The sequence below is a fragment of the Pongo abelii genome, chromosome 12 (genome assembly GCF_028885655.2).
Source record: "Pongo abelii isolate AG06213 chromosome 12, NHGRI_mPonAbe1-v2.0_pri, whole genome shotgun sequence".
Taxonomy (NCBI): domain Eukaryota; kingdom Metazoa; phylum Chordata; class Mammalia; order Primates; family Hominidae; genus Pongo; species Pongo abelii.
The window spans coordinates 132,398,082-132,416,750 of record NC_071997.2 but is presented as its reverse complement, the minus strand read 5'-3'; positions in this window follow the sequence as shown (position 1 = coordinate 132,416,750).

Here is an 18,669-nt window from a genome sequence, read left to right as displayed (position 1 = left end):
CTGTGAACTTGCACCTGATCTCTCCATGGAGGTACAGGTGCAGTCATGGCCAAGCATGAGGTCAGAGGTGCATCCCGCTGGGAGCCAATCCCACAATGTTCAGTCTCTTTGGCTGCATGCTCAATATTCACAGGCAAAGTCGATCTTGTTCCTTGCTGTGAGCTGGTGGGGTAGAGTCTCTGGTTAAACTCTCACCTTGATTTCCAGCAAATCACTGAGATTTTCAGGGCAAGAGCACTGCATGGCTCTTTCTGACTTACAACACGTATGTTCTGTAGAGCAGCTCATTGCCTTTGTCTCGTAGCTGGTGTCTTAACTACCAGGCAATATTCAACTGGACATTGTCTTATTCAAAGTCAGGTGATCGAGGACAAGGGGATACCTGATAAATCTAAATAATCCTAAGGAAATCAACTCATTGCTCCATGTTTCCCAACACACTGTGATTTCTGGTCAGACTTCCTTCCACAGAGCCATGGCTGACACTGCACACAGAGCCATGATGGACAGAAAAAACAAACCCAAATACAGGAAAAGCGTTTACTTGAGAGGGACAATTGTTACCTTCTCTATCATGGAAGGGGTCCATATAATCGATGAGGCGCAGGTAGCTAGTGGGTTCATTCTGGGCTTTTCACCTATCTGGGAGCTGGTGACCAGGTTAACTCGGTGAGGAGCAGCCCATGCTGTAACGTGATTCACAGCCCATCTTGCACCTGCAGCTTCTTTCTGATGACCTTGAGCACATGAGTGCTGGTCTGGCTGGGGAGGACATCAATGTCCACAGTGAAACGTGGACAATGTGAATGTTTTCTTTCCACAGTGGAGGCTTTGTGCTTGGAGTCTTCACTTGTGTTTCAGTGGAGGCTTTGTGCTTGGAGCCTTCACTTGTGTCTCAGTGGAGGCTTTGCCATTGGAGCCTTCACTTGTGTCTCAGTGGAGGCTTTGCCATTGGAGTTGTCACTTGTGTCTCAGTGGAGGCTTTGTGATTGGAGCCTTCACTTGTGTCTCAGTGGAGGCTTTGCCATTGGAGCCTTCACTTGTGTCTCAGTGGAGGCTTTGCCATTGGAGTTGTCACTTGTGTCTCAGTGGAGGCTTTGTGATTGGAGCCTTCACTTGTGTCTCAGTGGAGGCTTTGTGATTGGAGTCTTCACTTGTGTCTCAGTGGAGGCTTTGTGCTTGGAGCCTTCACTTGTGTCTCAGTGGAGGCTTTGCCATTGGAGCCTTCACTTGTGTCTCAGTGGAGGCTTTGCCATTGGAGCCTTCACTTGTGTCTCAGTGGAGGCTTTGTGCTTGGAGTCTTCACTTGTGTCTCAGTGGAGGCTTTGTGATTGGAGTTGTCACTTGTGTCTCAGTGGAGGCTCTGTGATTGGAGCCTTCACTTGTGTCTCAGTGGAGGCTTTGCCATTGGAGCCTTCACTTGTGTCTCAGTGGAGGCTTTGTGCTTGGAGTCTTCACTTGTGTCTCAGTGGAGGCTTTGCCATTGGAGCCTTCACTTGTGTCTCAGTGGAGGCTTTGCCATTGGAGTTGTCACTTGTGTCTCAGTGGTAGCTTTGTGATTGGAGCCTTCACTTGTGTCTCAGTGGAGGCTTTGCCATTGGAGCCTTCACTTGTGTCTCAGTGGAGGCTTTGTGATTGGAGCCTTCACTTGTGTCTCAGTGGAGGCTTTGTGCTTGGAGCCTTCACCTGTGTTTCAGTGGAGGCTTTGTGCTTGGAGCCTTCACTTGTGTCTCAGTGGAGGCTTTGCCATTGGAGCCTTCACTTGTGTTTCAGTGGAGGCTTTGCAATTGGAGTCTTCACTTGTGTCCCAGTGGAGGTTTTGTGATTGGAGTCTTCACTTGTGTCTCAGTAGAGGCTTTGCAATTGGAGCCTTCACTTGTGTTTACCACTCTTTTGTGCATCTGGTGCAGGGGTCAAAATAGGGTATCTAAACCCACCTCCCAAACACACAAGCCTCTTAGGCATGTTGCACCTACCTTAATGGTAGTGTACAAGGTATGACACCTGCATTAGGTTGAGTGAATATCAGACACACTCTACACCACTGGATTTGAGAGAGGACACTGTGGAGGCAGGGGGTGATGATGCACTGGGTTTGCCTTCGGCCCTCTAGTGTGCACGCATCTTACCACGAAAGAGAGGAGAAGAGAGAGGGGCCAGGTGCTTCTTCCCCGCCCGTGCTGCATGGCTTGTTTGTTCCATCACTGCTCTGTAGGCCTTCCCTAAGCTCCGCCCTGCATGGCTTTTTTGTTCAATGGCTGCTCTGTAAGCCTTCCCTTAGCTCCGCCTTCTTGGGGTCCCATGTCCTCTAGTCCTCCCCTTTTCTTTTCAGGTAGACACGTGGTGACCACGCTTCCTGCTGCTAGTCTCTGGTGCCTCAGCAGGCTTTGCTGATTTCCTTAACTTTGCACATCCCCCACAAATAGCTCCTTTATTAGAGGCTCTGTGTTGGAACCATTATTTTTTCTTTTCTCTTTTTTTTTGAGACAGGGTCCAAGTCTGTCACTCAAGCTGGAGTGCAGTGATACAATCACAGCTCACTGCACCCTCAAACTCTTAGGCTCAAGTGATTCTTTTGCCTCAGCCTCCCGAGTAGCTGAGACAACAGGCCTGTGCCACCATGCTTGGTTAATTTTTAAATTTTATTTTTTAGAGATGGCGTCTCACTTTGCTGCCCAGGATGGTATTGAGCTCCTGGGCTCAAGCAATCTTCCCTCTTTGGCCTCCCAAGGTGTTAGGATTGCAGGTGTAAGCCACCATGCCTGGCCTGTACTTGAACCATTAAAGTCAAATTGTTTTTGCCAAACTCTGAATAATACACACCCTCATTTTCCCATTGGAAAAATCTCTCTCAAAACATGCCTTTTAGGTGACACATTCAATCAGAGCCCCACTCTATCCTGGGGCATGCAAGCAAAGTCGGTCTCTCCCCTTGAATTTAAATTCTTGCCGAATGGCACAACAATGGGACAAGTTGGGATTAACTGTGAATAGAGCCAACCATGAACCCATCATGAACCTCTTGTCATCTCAATCAACTTTGTTATCTTAATCACGTGAGTTTACCTGCAAATTTCCTGAAGTCAGCTGGCTAAACTGTTCTTAATTCTGTTAAGTACTAAATATGTCTCCAACAAAGTCAGGCTTTCTCTAATTAGCCAGCCAGTGATCAAAGAGGTATAATAATAGAGGAGTCTTTATTTTACAGAAGAGTGCATTACAGCGCTATTACTTACCTTGCACTGAGGCAGGAAGGACCCTTCAGGCCTGAAAAGAAGCATGATGTTTCTAATCTTAGTGCTGAAAATGGTCTTAAGTAGTTGAAGGTTTTGTCTTTCTACAGCCAGCATTAATTTAGGATTCATATTCAACTTGCCTTCCAATGCCTGCAGAATGCGGTGTTAGGATTTTTCCTTTTGCTTCTTTGCAGATGGACTATTTCTTCCAAGTGGAATGCATGATCTTAGGCAGTGACTTTGTTTCTATGCTCTCTGTTCTATTTGAAATGCCCGGAATAGTGCAGACCATGGGAGACACTCAATGGATGTGACTGAACAAATGTGGAGAAAAAAAATATTCTCTACTGTCTTTTCTATTTGCATTTGAAAAGCAATTACAACATTCTTGATGTAGTGACCCCAATTCTGCCCTTCCTGCCCCCAACATTGTACTGAGAGCAACAAGAAATAACCAGATGAGTAAAGACAGTGTCAGAAGTTGGGGTCAGAGGATGAGGAACCTGCCAGAGCTTTCCAGATTTACAATCTCTTGGCTCCCGTGAGCTAAGAGATGCAATTTCCTCTCAAATTTTCTATATGGCTCCTAATTTTTTCAAGTAGGTGGGAATTTATCCTAGCAGAGAGTAGGGGAGAACTCTCAATTTGTTCTCTACTCATGAAAAATAAAACTGTGAGTTTCAGTAAAAACACCTCTATTATACTGACATTTAGGAGCCATCTCTTTTCCAATGACATAATTTAAATGCCATGCAAAAAGCACATTTTAAGATGACATAACTGGAATGAAAAAACAACAAGAACATGAAATATAGCAGAACAAGATCACGGAAAAGAAACAAAAATCCATGGGCCTATTGAGCTCCAGATTCATGTTCAAGCTCAGAGAAGCCCAGCAGAAGCGGTTCCTGGGAATGGAGAGTCAAGCATGGCACATGTGAGAGCAGGTATCACTGCCATCTGGCTCCTGAGACCAGGGCTGGGCTAAGCCTTTACAGCTCTCTCTGGAGTCTCCTGCTCAGGCAGCTCGCTCTGAAGGGAAGCCTGGAGAGGAGGAGAATATGACTTGCTAAGTCCAGGAGGACACCCACAGTGCCCACTGGCCAGTCCCTGCACCTGCGATCACCGGTGTTTCCATCTGGGCTGAGAGCCATCCGTGGAAGGGTGGGCTCTGGAGCACGCACCGTCGTGGGCACTGGAGCAATGGCAGGATTGTGGGGATGAAAGAGGCAATGTGAGAAGGACAGTGATGCCTCCTCTCAAATTAAGCCTCCAGATTATGTTTGTGAAGAATTCTAATGCTAAGGACACAGCCCACAAAATCAACAGGTTTATGCTGGAGTCATTCTAGGTGCAATTAAAATAACAGAATCATAGATACTCAAAAAGGCAAATAAATAACATCCACATAATTGAACAAGAAATTATGAGACAACTGGTATGAATAAACCAAGAACAAGTATATGTGTAAAAAATTAGAAATTTTAGAAATAAAAATTGTAGTCATTGGAAAAAGCAACAAGACAAATGATAAATTAGATGTAGCCCTAAATTAGATATATTTCCATGGATCTATTCCATATTCCAATGTGGCAGCCAAAAACCAGATGTGATTATTCAAATTTGTATTAATTAGAAATAAATTAAAAGTTTATTTTCTCAGTTGCACTAGGCATATTTCAAATGCACAATAACTGTGGCTTGCAGCTGGGGCACTGCATAGTGTACGATAGAAGACTTCACTCATTGCAGACAGGCTACTGAATGGTGCTGTTCTGGACGATTCCCAGGTGAATGAACAAAACACACACACACATGATTTTCATCTTATAGTAGCTGTTTTAGAGAACAGAGAATGTGTAAAGTTGCTGAATTCATTTTATTTTATTCACTGTATAGGAAACTGACAAGGCCCATGTAAAGAAAAAGAAATAGTAGGCTTACATTTTTTTTGAAGTGCAAAGAACCTAAATAAAATAATGGAAATATAATTTAGCAGCATAATTACATAGTATAGGAATTCATGCTTTCAACCAACTTTAGAAAAACTAATAATGACACTTCTTATATTAATGAATTAAACAGGAAACTATATGACCATCTTTATAGTTATAGAAAAATATAATTTTTAAAACAATTTTTGTATAAGCTTTACCACCTAATGCCAATAATAAACACATAGAAGATAGATAGTGTGTGGATGTATATGTAGATTTAACATTTATATGTTATCTAAGCTATATAAAAATATATATGCAATTAAAAATTCAAGAAATTTAGATTATCTAACAGATATCTATTAGATATAAATATCTACCAAAAATCTCAAGATGTTACAGAAAAACCTATAAACATCATGAACAGATATAAAGCTCTGATTAAATACCAAGATATGTTAATGGATGATACTCTTATAGTATACAAATTTTAAATGGCCCAATATTCCACATTTTGATATCTGCTTTACAGAGAAACACATCCTCAGATAAATTCCTGATGCATGCATAGAATGTACATAATAGCATTCTTTGTAATAACACAAAGTGGATATTTTGTTCAAAAGATAAAAACTTTAGTTCGACAGGAGGAAAATGTTCAAGAGAGGCATCGGGCAACATGAAGCTTGTAGTTAATAGCAATATTGAATCCTTGAACATTGCTAAGAGTAGATCTTACACCACAACAAATGATAAGCATGTGAGGTAACTGATAAGTTAATTAACTAGATTCAATCATTCTACAATATATACACTTATTAAAACATCATGTTGCATATCATAAATATATATATTTTTATTTGTCAATTAATAAATAAATTTAAATGACAACTCAAAACAAAAAACAAATGGAGACTTTTGCACTCGGAAAGAAGTGACATCAGTAAGATGGCTAGCCAGACCTAGAGCTGGCCAGCCCGCCGTGTGCATGCAGGTGCCCCTGACCTGAGGCAGCCTGGTGAGCCCATCCCCAGCACAGCCTAATCACCATTGAAATAGACTGCTAGGCGAGGCCAGTAAGACACTCACAAACATCACTAGCATGGATTATAGGTGAAGAAATTACACAGAGGCTACACAGCAGCATCCACCTAAAACCTAGTACAATCTACTCCACCAAACTTACACCACAACACCCGTCTATATGAGAAGGTCTTTCCTTCGAGGTAACTGTTTCACGGACTGCATAGACATCAAATAGGAACACATCAAAATGAAAAAGTGAAGGGCACAAACATTTTCCAATAACAGACCCTAATCATAAGAAAATACAGGCATACAAACTGCCAGAAAAATAATTCAAAATAATAATCTTAAGAAAATTCAGTGAGATATAAGAGCATATAGACAGTTCAATAATATCAGGAAAACAATTTATAATTTGAATGAAAAATTCAACAGAGACAGCTATCATAAAAGAAAAACAAACAGAAATATTAGAGCTGAAGTACTCAATGAATGAAATTTAAAAAATGCAATGGAGAGCTTCAACAACAAACTAGAACACAGAGAGCCAAGCCCCACAGTGTCCATCCCCACAGAGAGCCGAGCCCCAAAGTCTCTGTCCCCACAGAGAGCAAAGCCCCACAGTGTCTGTCCTCACAGACAGCTGAGCCCCAAAGTGTCTGTCCCCACAGAGAGCAAAGCCCCACAGTGTCCATCCCCACAGAGAGCAGAGCCCCACAATGTCCGTCCTCACAGACAGCTGAGCCCCAAAGTGTCTGTCCCCACAGAGATCAAAGCCCCACAGTGTCCATCCCTACAGAGAGCCGAGCCCCACAGTGTCCATCCCCCCAGAGATCAAAGCCCCACAGTGTCCATCCCTACAGAGAGCCGAGCCCCACAGTGTCCATCCCCCCCAGAGAGCCGAGCCCCACAGTGTCCATCCCCACAGAGAGCCGAGCCCCACGGTGTCCATCCCCACAGAGAGCAAAGCCCCACAGTGTCCATCCCCACAGAGAGCCGAGCCCCACAGTGTCCATCCCCACAGAGAGCCGAGCCCCACAGTGTCCATCCCCACAGACAGCAAAGCCCCACGGTGTCCATCCCCACAGAGAGCAAAGCCCCACGGTGTCCATCCCCACAGAGAGCCGAGCCCCACAGTGTCCATCCCCACAGAGAGCCGAGCCCCACAGTGTCCATCCCCACAGACAGCAAAGCCCCACGGTGTCCATCCCCACAGAGAGCCGAGCCCCACAGTGTCCATCCCCATGGAGAGCAGAGCCCCACAGTGTCCATCCCCACAGAGAGCAGAGCCCCACAGTGTCCATCCTCAAAGGGATCAGAGTCCCATAGTGTCCATCCCCGCAGACAGCAGAGCCCCACTGGGCCCATCTCTGCAGAAAGGGGAGAGTCCTGCAGTGCAGTGGATCCCATCTCGCCAGGCCGATTCCACGCTGAATTCTTGCTGCTGAGCAGTCCATGAGAATCTGGTCCCCTTCCACGAACACTAGTGTCTTAGAAGCTCTCGGCATTCAAAGGCGGAAGGTTTCCTGGGATCACTAGGCTTACCAAGGTGTGGTGGAGCTTGCAGAGCTGGTGTGGATTTGATTCCGTCTGCACAGACAGGAGTTCCTGCTGTCTCAGCCCCGCTCCCGGCCTGTCCCCAGCACAGAGTGGGCTAAGACTGGGATCCGGTATTTCACTGAGTCACAGGTGACTAAGGGACAGCGCTTGCGTCCACCTCCTGAGAGCAAATCCTCCCTGAGCAGCGTGCGCCCTGCAGTCCCCGCGGGGCCTTTGCCTTCATGCGCCCCAGCATGTGTGCCTGACACAGAATCTCACAAATGTACGTCCTATCCTTGCAGGAGGCTGAGGTTTTACCATTTCCTTGCATTGCTGTGCACTAAAGAAAGAGCTTCTGGAGAGCGCGTGGTCGTCACCCCTCCCGTTCTCGCCTGTCCTCTCTATTCTGCTTTGATCCGTGCCTGGGCGAGGTTGATGCCTTCCTGAGCCTTCCAGATGGGAGGAGAACTTCGTTTCTCTCGAAGCTCATTAATTAGAAGACATTTATGAAGGTTTGTACACAAATACGTTCAACATTTTTCCACAAATAGCTTCCCATAAATCTCACTTTTTCTCCTCCTGGAAAACAAAACAGATGAGACAATCCTCCCCAAAGCGAACAAAACCGCACGCACCGTGTGAACCCGCTCGGGACACAGCGCGCATTCCACGGCGGCAGTCAGTGAAGGGGGACGGCAGGAGCAGCCCCGCTGGAATCACCCACCCTTGTCTCTCAGGCTGATTGGTGATTGACAGGTGACGGCACAACTGCGCAGTCTTCAGAACTTCCGTCAGGAAAACAGGAGTTTTGCCTCCTAGTACGAGGATGAGGCTCAGAGCTGATGGACGACGCAGCTCCTGTGGGGTGGGGGCCAACCAAGAACCTCCGGCCTGGGCTGAGGCCCCGAACCCACAGCGCGGGGGCTCCAGGCTTTCTGCAAAGCGCGCTCCGCGTGGGAGAAGCGGGGACCCCCCAAAACGGGGACTCCAGCGCGGGCGAGCGGGGTTCACGCGGCTGCCGCCCCCCAACACGGGCGGGGCGTCCTCCTGCCGGCTGCACCGAACCCAGAGCTCCGAGACCGAGACCCAGCGCTGTGCCGGCGAGTGTGGACCAGCCTGGGCTCAGCGCTGCGCCCTTCCCCCACCCTTCCGCGCTCCTGGGCGGACGCCGGGACGCCAGGGGGTGAGAGGCGCGTCAGAGGCGGAAACCCAGGGTGCACGGGTCTCGGGGTGGGGGGAGGAACGCGGGGCGGGGAGGGGAGGGCTGCGCATCCGCCTCAAGACGGTTCTGACCCGGTCACAGCCGCACCCGCCTCCCAGGCCAGGAGAGGCGGCGCCGTGTCCCCGACCCTGTCCCCGACCTCGTCCCTGCCCTCATCACTGAGGCTCCCGCGAGGGCGGACGGGGTGTCTCTCGGGGCGCCGGGGTTGGCCGCGAGGGAGGTGGGCGCTCAGCGCAGGAGGGGCTGGAACAGGAACCCGCCGCGCGGGCTCGACTCCTGCTCCCAGGACCTGGGGCCTCCGCAGGAGGGGCTGGAACCCGAGGCCGCCTTGAGCCGCGCAGCCTTCGCCCAGCCCGCCTGCTCCTCCGCGTGGACCCTCTGCGGGGTCTGGGGGGCCGCGGGGTCTGCAGGAGCTGTGCGCCCTGACCCCGCTCTCCCAAGGCGACGTCTACGCAGCAGAGCAGGACCAGCACCGCGGACAGGCGGCGGCCACAGCTATAGCCACGGAGGCCACAGGGCCCTGGTCCCCGCCCTCTGCCCCCTGCCCGTCGCCAATCCTGATCAAGAGCGCAAATTCAGCCACTGCCACGCTCATCACTAAGCAAAAACCAGAGGGTTCCTGAGAGCAGTGCGCTTCTCCACAGAGAGCAAAGCCTCGCAGTGCCTGTCCCCCAGAGTGCAGAGCCGTCAGGATCGGCCCCCAGGTGTGCGCCTATGCTGTGAGGCCAAGGGGTGAGAGGCGCGTGAGAGGGGGAAATCAAGGCTGCCCTGCAGATGAATGGAAATCTGCCCCCTGCGAATGCTGCTGGCCTGGCCAGACTCCAGGCCTCCTCCCCTGGGTGCCCACACAGCTAAAGTGGAGGAAAGACTTTCTGCTTTGTCTTTTGGGAAGATATCCCTCCAAATTTAGGGTAAAGTAAAATTCCTAAAAGGGGATTCTTACAAATCCTAGCACTCTCCTAACATGTCTGTGGAATCTTCTTCAGGAGACTTTTACTATAATGGAATTTGAGCAGTGAGTTTAGCCAAAATTAAGAGATGGATTCCATCATAGTTCAACATACTTTGTCTGAAGGTTTATATAAATAAGATAATATTGCCCAATCAGTTCATTATTTTGTCAAACTCTTTCTCATCATCTGCAATTTGAGACATTTTCAGTCCCCAGCTTTTACATTCTCTAAGCATAAATGGCAGTTGGATTTACCAAAGTCCTCATCACATCTGTTTTTTTATTTCTTTCCATGTCAGTTTGTTACCTGGGCATCTGTTCAAATTAAAACAATCAAAGCTTTAGAATTGTTTTAACACCTGAGTGTGGAATTTTAATTCTGCAAATGGAGAATTAAGTATTTCATCTGCTATTTCATGGGAGCACATTGATTTATCTCTTTGAAAAGCTTTATCGATCCCTTAGGTGTGTTTCTAAGCAACTATTTTTAGTGATATATTTAAAAATGATATTTATAACTATTTATCAAGAAACTCAATTTGGTAAGCCAGCCCTCTCCTCCCTGAATGAAAACTGCCCTTTGACAGGTATCATAACAGCCATTCATCTTTCATTTGGTTTCAGTGTCTTCTGAGGAGGCTCTGGTGCTGTGTTTGGGGAATCTGTGAGCCGCTGGCATGGCTGTGGGCTCTGGTGCTGTGTTTGGGGGGGATCTGTGCCAGCTGGCATGGCTGTGGTGCTCACCCTCCTCACCCTCCTCACGCCCCTTCCCCCAGTGCCAGCGCATCCCATCCCATCCTCGGAGGTGCCAGGTGGCTGCTGGTGTGTGGACAAAGGCTACGAGGACTCTTTGGGGCCTGAGTCCTCTGAGCCCCTCGGAACCTCTGAGAGCTGTGAGCTGGGAGGCCAGCAAGTGAGTGGTCCTGAATCAGGAGTGGACATGGCCTCGGGGCAGCGGGGCTGACGGCTGAGCTGAGCTACTTTGGGGTGGGGGACACCAAAAGCCAATATTCCTACTGAGCTGGAGGATGAGCTGGACGGTGGGTGGAGAAAGAGAGAAAAGACTGGACTAGAAACTAGAAACGATGCAAAATTCACGACCCTGTGAGGAGTGGAGGGTGAAGGTGATGGTGGGGAGGAGGTATCAGGCAGCCCCGGGCCTGCTCTTCCTGCTCTGGTCTTCCGAGTCGCCTCCTGCTCGCACCTCCCCTGGGCGCGCAGCCTGATGCACTTGGGGCCTCATCTTCCAAGCCCCTTTTCAGCCACAGTGGGGCCTGGGCCCATGGGCAGGAGGGATGGGCTCCCAGCTGTTTTCACCTTTCCAAGCAGCAGAGGCAGTGGCCCACCTGTCAGTGAGGAGCTTTGCAGACCCACAGGGTCGCCCCCCTGGTGTGCACCTGTGGGGTAGCCGGGGGCCCAAGTGGACCTAGGGACCCTCTACACCTGGGATGGGGAAGAGGGGTGAGGTAAGAGAGGGGCAAGAGTGAGAGGGGGCAGGGGCTAGGGAGTGGTGAGACCCCTGGGACGGGAGCCTCACTGATATGGTTGGCTGTGTCCCCACCCAAATCTCATCTTGGATTCCGACATGTTGTGGGAGGACCCTGATGGGAGGTAATTGAATCAGGGGGCAGGTCTTTATCGTGCTGTTCTGTGCTGCTCTCGTGATAGTGAATAAGTCTCACGAGATCTGATGGTTTTAAAAAAGGGAATTTCCCTGCAGGAGCTGTCTTCTCTTCTGCAGCCACGTGAGATGTGCCTTTCACCTTCTGCCATGATTGTGAGGCCTCCTCAGTCGCGTGAAAATGTAAGTCCAATAAACCTCTTTCTTTTGTAAGCTGCCCAGTCTTGGTTATGTCTTTATCAGTAGCGTGAAAATGGAGTGACCTCAGGGGTTGGTGGAGATGTTGAGACTAGGGTCAGGGAGAGAATCAGGCAGCAGGTTTCGCGATAAGGATTATGCAGAAGGAGGAGAGAGACAGGCTTGGATCTGGGCTAGGACCTGCAGGAAATGGCAGCCGATCCCATAAAGTCCTGGGCATCAGAATCTCTGCACCAAAATTGACCTATGCCCATCCATTGGGAGGCAGCAGCCAGTGAAATGACCTCCCTCACGTCAGGAAGTTCACAGCCTCCCCTCGCCCTGATGGAGGCTCATGCAGGAGGCCAGACATTTGGGATGTGGGTGACGGGTGCTTTGCTGCCGGGCGGCCAATCGGGCCACACAACATTCCGCAATGACACAGCCACGGGCACCCAGGACGCGGCTGTTCTCCAAGGATATGGGGCAACACGGCGTTCTGTCGCATCGTAACGCTCTGGTGCCCAGGCCAAGGGGAGCCCTCTGGAGAATGGCCCAGGCCCAAGGCAGTGCAGAGGAGAGTGGCCCACCAGCTCCGGCACCCTCAGCCCTGTCCTCGGTGGCCAGTGGCCCTGGCTCTGCCAGCTCCGGGCACCTGCTGCCACTCCCTGACTGCAGCCCTCACCCATCTGGGGCTTGTGTGATGCCCTGCAGGCATGATGTCCCACAGCTCTGCAGACAGGGCCCCTAAGAGAGCACTGAATCTTTCCCCAAAGCAAATAACCTTAAAGGAAAAAAAAATTGTATAAGCAAAATGAAATTGCAGTAAATCACCAAGTTCTTGGAGATGAAAGAAAACAAGCTGTTTAAAAATGCTTTGTCTCACGACATTACCTAGGAAGAATCTTAAATTATGCCCTTAAATGGGGACTTCGGGGTGACTCCATGAGGATCACGCACACCCTGGAGCCCACGTGTGCCCTGCACGTGCTGCCTCGTATGTGCCGTTTGCACGTATGTTCTCTCTCGTATGCAGATACTATTGTGATAAATAAGATGAAAATTTATTCAACAATATGGAATTCCTAATTGAATTCTGTCATTGGTTTCCATCAGAGGTCACAGATTAATAATAAAGTAAATCTACCATGGGGTATTTTTACAACATCACCTTTGGGATGTTGTAAAGACGGCTTCATACTTAAAAACGTAGAAACCAAGGTTTCATTTTATTTCTAGATTTGTAGTGATGAAATATTCACTTTTTCAAAACCATACTCTGGAAAATAGCCTTCTTTCCTTTTCCCCCCCCAACAATATTAATTTTTGTGTCCTTCCTAGGAAATTCCTTTATCTTATTTCAATCTTCTGTTCCTACCATGAGTGCTTGCATGCGTGCTTTTCACACCGTAAACATCATGCTTGTTGAGTGGGTAAATAACTGAGTCTCTAAAAAAATGCTCAGAAAGGTCTGTTTTTAACTCTTTCATCAACCAAGCTTCTAATATATCTTAACAATATTATTATCATTATTATTTGGCCTTTGGTTACATCATAAGAAGTTTGGACTTTACAGGCAAACCTGCCTGGGCAGACAGAGGTGCTTGGATCCACAGTGGCGCCTGTCCACGTATCAGGAGCCGGGGAGCCGCTGATGGCGTGTTTGCTACTCTCCCAACAACACCTTTCTTATAATAAAAATTACATTAAAGTATATACAACCTAAGCCTGATATTTATAAACTAGAATATAATAAGTAGCAGGATAAAGTAAATAGAGGCATAAATACCTTCTTACTTTTACCTTCAATTGTGACCTGTCATGATCACTTCCCATTCTTCTTACAGAATCGGTGACACCTCCAGCGTTTCTCAGGTGGCCTGTCTTTTCAGTACATGAGAGTAATGCTGCTTTGGTCTTCCAGATGATGGCACAAGAGCTCATCACATTTGCCTACAAATCCGTCTTCCCTTGTTAAACTCAAAGGTCTCTCGACCGCTTCGTGTGTGACAAGCACTTCGTCAGAGTTCAATTGCTCGTCTCATAAACAGTAGATGAAACTATTAAAGCTATGTCCTTGTATTGTCCATGTCTTTACTATGAACATTTCTTTCATCAGATTGGATCATAGGGAAACCTTATTGCTGTATGTTTCTTGGGAAATTTTCCAAGTCCATTTTATTATTTTCAAACTCTCTCGTCCTGTGTTGCTTGTGAGGGATGCCCCACAGGTGATGACCTGACCACACGTGGGGTCACAGCCGTTTCCTGGGTCTCCCCTCACTAAAGAGATGACTCCAGGGCTCAGCCAGCTGTCCACTTCCCCAGGTAATTGCTGGACCCCAAGATGCAGCCAGCAACCCCTCCCACTGGAGTTCACACTTAGGACAGAGGCTGTAAGCTGTTCCAACAGCAGGGACAAGAGCCAGCGTCCCCTCTTACTGGACTTCACACTTTAAAAAGAGGCTGTAGGCTGTTCCAGGAGCTGGGACCGGAGCCTGGGTCCCCTCTCACTGGAGTTCACACTCAGGACAGAGGCTGTAGGCTGGATGCACTGGCTCACACCTGCAATCCCAGCACTTTGGGAGGCTGAGGCAGGCGGATCATGAGGTCAGGAGATTGAGACCATCCTGGCTAACATGGAGAAACCCCGTCTCTACTAAAAATACAAAAAATTAGCCAGGCGTGGTGGCAGGCACCTGTAGTCCCAGCTTCTTGGGAGGCTGAGGTAGGAGAATGGCATGAACCCAGGAAGCGAAGCTTGCAGTGAGCTGAGATTGCGCCACTGCACTCCAGCCTGGGTGACAGAGCGAGACTCTGTTAAAAAAAAAAAAAAAAAAAAAAAAAAAGAGGCTGTAGGCTGTTCCAACAGGCTCAGGGACAGGAGCCTGGGTCCCCTCTCACTGGAGATCATGCTTACAGCAGAGGCTGTAAGCTCTTCTGGGAGCAGAGATAGGAGCCTGGGTCCCCTCTTACTGCAGATCACACTTTAGGACGGAGGCTGTAGGCTTCTGCTGGAGCAGGGATGGGAGCTAGGGTTCCTGCCTCACGGGTGTCATGGGTCCGAATCTGAAAAGGGTCTATGAGCCAGAGGAAGCCACCTAGGCTTCCCATCCTAAAACCAAGACCAGTCTGCGGTCGTCCCAAATTCTTATGTAGGCGCCGCTGGGGCAGCACCCGCTGATCCTGCGGTTTGCAGCCAGCCGTGGCTTCTTCCTCGGGGTCTGCAGGTCCCGCGTGGGGACTGCACAGAATCCAGAGGTCCTCTAACTAACATTCAAAGCCCTCTGCATTGTGAGTGTGGCCACAGCCATGAAACCAGGACACACATAGAAATCACAGGTAATATCTATATATGGTTTTGATAATATCTTCATTTTTCCCGGCTATTTTGCTGTGGTTCAGTCAATTCCTCCTCACCTTCCTCATTTTCAGTTGTCCTTCCCTTGCATCGCAGCCTCTCTTCCGATGGCCGGGCTCTCGGCATCCTCCACGGCCTGAAGGAAGGACAGAGCCGCAAACCGAGGGCAGCAAGTCGCATCCGATTATGCCCGGCCTTGGGACTTCCGATCAGCAGGCACCTCTCTTACAAATTAACCTGTTCTTCATAGGAAAACAGTGATGCCAAAGTTATTTTTAATTGACTAGGTATCGATTTTATTTGATTTTTTACTCTGATTTGGTTTCAATTATTAGTGAGGTTTCAATTATTAGTGAGGAATGTCACATTTCATTCCTCACTAATAATCTAACCTCTTTTCTCTCAGAATCTTGTAAATGAATTGGAACAAACCAAAGAAACTTTGAAAAAACTTAGGAGGATTTCATTTATTTTATTTTATTCTATTTATTTTTGAGACAGAGTTTTACTCTTGTTGCCCAGGCTGGACTGCAATGGCGTGATCTTGGCTCACCGCAACCTCCGCCTCTCGAGTTCAAACAATTCTCCTGCCTCAGCTTCCTGAGTGGCTGGGATTACAGGCATGCACCACCATACCCAGCTAATTTTTGTATTTTTAGTAGAGATGGAGTTTCTCCATGTTTGTCAGGCTGGTCTTGAACTCCCGACCTCAGGTGATCTGCCCGCCTCGGCCTCCCAAAGTGCTGGATTACAGGCATGAGCCACCATGCCGGGCCGATTTTATATTTTTTTAAGTGAGGCTGTGAATAACCTCCCTTGGGCCCTCAGCAGCCCCTTCAAACACACACATTTGAACATTTGATGCAGTACCTGGCACAAAGTATTTTGTTTATAGACTCAGGAACCTGCAAGAGTAAGTAAAACATAAGCATTCCTACAGGCATGCTTTCAAAAACTTGTATGAAAATATATATTTCCTTTTTATATGCTGTATTGATGTTTAATTAGATATTCAAAAAAGCAAAAATTGACATTATTTTAGCATTTACATAAAGATGTATTGTGAGAGGTATAAGAATAGAGACTGCTTACTCAAGGTTATTTTGGTCCAGGGAGATCTTTTTTTCTACCAGAGACTAAATCAGAATCACTGATTCTGTTCCAGGTGATATGTGGTGACACGTTTTCTTGTATTTGGTATAATTTTATGAACATCTACTTGCACTGCCCGAGTAAAACAGAAACACAGTTATTACCCTGAATTAACTTCTGCCAGGCTGTCCTAACATTCACTGTCACACCAGACGACATCCTTCTCACAGTGGGAGACACAGGTCTCAGGTGCCAAACGAAAACTGGTAATCTTCCAACGTGATGTTGTCTACTGAGGGGATGCTGTGTAAGCACACTCATAGATAATCAGAGCCTGGCCTCTTTATAGATTTATCTCCTAGAACTAACACATTTGACTTTTCTAATGAGCTTGTTTGTCAAAAAGTTTTGTTTAAAATATTTCTTGTATATTTCCAAAAAAAAAAAAAAAAAGAACACACCTAGAGGAGTGGATTTGACATGTTCCCAGTTCGGAGAAGTGATGCATCCTTCAGGTGGTGGGTGCCCCAGTCGCCCTGATTGGATCCTTGCACGTTGTACAACTGTATCAAAACAGTTCCATGTTCCCTATAAATATGTGCAGCTATTACATACCCATCAACATGAAAAAGGAAACAATATATAGCCTATTTTCGATGGCGCAGTAGAAACTTGGTTATGTAAGCAGTGATGCAGAGAAGAGACAACAGCCTACTCACAGAAAAGCTGCTTCCATCCACACCTCCACACTCAGCACTACTACTTCTGTGACCGACGGGAACCAAGGCAGGTGAGGGTCCCACATGTATTCAACCCCAGGGAGAAAACAACATGATGTGGAGAGGCAGGAAGGCTCTGCCCTTCTGCCAGCTCTGCCTGTTCCGCCTTCTGGCCCAGTGCCCAGAGCAGGTGCTGGACGCAGAAACTGGCCTTCATGATGGGCTGGACCTCCCAGCATCCTGCCGGCCTCAGGCAGGGTTTGCTCCAGGAGCACTTTCTTCTCTGTCTGACTTTCTTGTGTGAGCATGGGCTGCTGTTTCCTGGAGGCCTGCAGGAGCTGCCATTGCCCTGGAAAGGTTTCAGAGCCCAGTGCTAAGTGGGTGGCCCCCTCCCTGGAGATGCAGCAGTGGGGGGATGAGCAGAGCCTGGAGTGTGGTCTGAGCCTTCAGGCTGTCCTCAGCTGCTGCCGCAGCCCCATCTCCGGGACCGTCCATCCAGGTGTCCTCAGCTGCTGCCGCAGCCCCATCTCCGGGACCGTCCATCCAGGTGTCCTCAGCTGCTGCCGCAGCCCCATCTCCGGGACCGTCCATCCGGTGTCCTCAGCTGCTGCTGCAGCCCCGTCTCCGGGACCGTCTATCCGGGTGTCCTCAGCTGCTGCCCCAGCCCCATCTCCGGGAGCGTCCATCTGGGCAGGTGACTGCCATCCCTGCTCCCCCTGCACTTGTTTCCTCACTCAGAGTCTCACTGCCAGTGGTCTAGACTCCATGGAATCAAGAGTTCAGGGGGATTAAAAGCTAAATCAAAATGAACCTAAAGAAAAAGAAATGAAATGAAGTTTATATGTTCAGTTTCTGGTTAGGCGGCTTTCTTTTAGCTTGTATTTTAATACTTTACATGAATGAATTACATTTTAGATCCGTAAATATGTGGTTATAATTTTCAGTAACTGATGGAAACATGTCAGATTTTATACAATGTTTAAGCCACATAGCAGGTTTGTGATTTTCTGTACCCAGAAGTACATTGTTTTAACAGCTCAATTATACACAAAAAGTATGTCAATTATTAAACATTTGTGTCTCAAAAACGTTAGTATTTACTATTAAGGGAAGCCATTTTTGTCTTAGTCTTAGTATATTTGAGATATCTCAAATTAGCACAATACCTACTGTGATCTCTTCAAGATTACCAAATATCAAGGAGACCATTTTTAAAAGTCAACTTTTCAGTTAGATGTCTTTCTGTAGAGATGCAGTGATAGAGGCTCCAGAAGCACTCTCATATGTAAGCTTGGAAAGCCATTGAGCTTTTGTCTAGTTCTCTGATATGTTCTATTAGAATAAAAATAATAGAGTCCAATGGCTGGAGGCCCCATGCGAAACAAATATTTCCAGTAAGGAAAGAAAATGTGAGTAATTTTGCCTTCAACTAAAGAAAAACATAGAGTCATTTTCAACTCAGAAGTAGTAATTGACATGCTTTGGCTGTGTCCCCACCCAAATCTCATCTTGATTTCCCACATGTTGTGGGAGGGACCCAGTGAAAAGTAATTGAATCATGGGGGCAGGTCTTTCCTATGTTGTTCTCATGATAGTAAATAAGTCTCATGAGATCTGATGGTTTTATAAGGCAGAGTTTAGCTGCACAAGCTCTCTCTTTCTTTGCCTGCGGCCATCCATTGAAGACATTACTATCTCCTCCTTGTCTTCCTCCATGATTGTGAAGCCTCCGAAGCTAGGTGTAACTGTAAGTCCATTAAACCTCTTTTTCTTCCCAGTCTCAGGTA